Source organism: Octopus bimaculoides, chromosome 21 (genome assembly GCF_001194135.2).
Source record: "Octopus bimaculoides isolate UCB-OBI-ISO-001 chromosome 21, ASM119413v2, whole genome shotgun sequence".
Taxonomy (NCBI): Eukaryota; Metazoa; Mollusca; class Cephalopoda; order Octopoda; family Octopodidae; genus Octopus; species Octopus bimaculoides.
Genome location: NC_069001.1, coordinates 33,493,815 through 33,495,453, shown reverse-complemented (window position 1 = coordinate 33,495,453; position 1,639 = coordinate 33,493,815). Strand labels below are relative to the sequence as shown.

General features: G+C 36.5%; 1 protein-coding gene across 1 annotated transcript in view; it reads left to right on the top strand.

Annotated features, from left to right (window-relative positions):
- Positions 1-617: 617 nt before the first annotated feature.
- Positions 618-1,639, top strand: part of LOC128250432 (SIN3-HDAC complex-associated factor-like) — a 36,265-nt gene continuing 35,243 nt past the window's right edge. Inside the window, exon 1 of the mRNA XM_052975406.1 lies at positions 618-864. The gene's annotated coding sequence lies outside the window, so the exon portion shown is untranslated. The remainder of the gene's footprint in view (positions 865-1,639) is intronic.

The window sequence follows — 1,639 nt, the reverse complement described above, 5'->3', positions numbered from 1 at the left end:
TTTAATAAAGTCTGAACATGACTAGAAAAAAAAAGAAGCTATTTCTCTTTTTATAATTATAACAAAACATTACATGTAGTAATAATTAAACTGCTGATTAATTTTTTAAATAAGTCAAGATGCCGTTTGTTAAAGCGAAACCACAATGAAAAGAGAAAAAGAAAACAAAGAAGAGAATGGCGATTTGGAAAAGAATAACAGAAAAGAGGCGGCTGTGCTTCTCACGTTACCACCATGTGTTCAAACGCACATGCCAATACTAGACACATGTTATTGGATTCGTAGAAAAAAAAACCCTCTATAAATTCCTGATGACTTTATGAATTAGTAAGAGGACACTAGTTACGAGGGACGGTTATGTATTAAATCTGTTGTCGATTGGTATTAGGGTATGGCTTAAGTCATATATAAAGAGAGAGACATGTGCTAGTAAACAGTTTACGCAGGTAACCATGTCAAATTGCTACGCGTAGAACAGTTGTGGAGGAAGAGGAGGTGATGGCTGTAATAAGAGCAGTCTAACCAATCAGAACGATATTGTAGCATCTCACGGACCAATCAAAGGAGCGAAAATCTTCTTGTTTGAAAGAGAGATATAGTAAAAAAGAAAAGAAACAAACAAAAAGACAAATAATGTCGAATGTGTGAGGGAGAGAAGTGGTTCGGGCTTAAGAGAAGTCGCAGCTTGCTGTAACAACGATAACCCAAGAACTAGTCAAAGACGACCGAGAGTGAGAGAATCTTTCAGCCACAACAAATAACTGATGGGATATATATATACTTGTCACTACACGGTGAAGTTAGTTGCGGTCAGAAAGAAGTAAATCCCAACCGAAATCCGCATCTTCTTTCGCCGAATGATAGGTAAGTGTGTCTGTGTTAAGGATCGCTTTTTCTAAGGGTTTCTTTCGTGTCATCACTTTTGTTAAGGGTTTTCTTTGCTATTTACCTTTTTGTCATGAGATCCCGTTGTGTACAGTTATAACAGCGATAACAAGGAGCACAATCTTGTTTCCCTTTCGCCTGAGGTGAACCCAGATATATCAGTTAAATCATTCTTTTAAATAAGGGAGAGAAGTAGCAATAAACCTTTCCCAATTTACATCGAGAAAAACTTAAAACAAAAACAAAATACATTTAAATTCTTAAAACTGTTACATCGGAAAAAAAAAAGAAATGTTCAGTCCATTTCCATTGGTGTCATTAGTTATATGTTTATGCCCTGGACACAGAATTTCTGTGGCCCCATCTTCAACTTGCTTCCCCATTCCTAGCAGTTCGTCTGCTCCCCCACTTAGTAATCGCTGATTTGTTCTTGACACCAGAACAAAGAAGAGTTCTTTGTTCTCTCGCTCTAAATCCACTTTACTCCCCTCTCGCTACTCGATCCGGACACATACTTTTTCTTAGTTTTTTTTGCTTTACCGTAATCGTTTTGTCTTTCAGTTTATCGAACAAAAGAAACAGTTATTGCCTAACCTTCTAAGTAATATATTACCTTCAGAAATGCATAACATCTTTGCAAGACACTAAATTTATTATTACTACGTTATTGTTAGTGCCCTGCACATTTCCCTACCGTTGCTTTTTCACTGTGCTTACCTTGGATGTTTACACATACACACACACAATTATATAT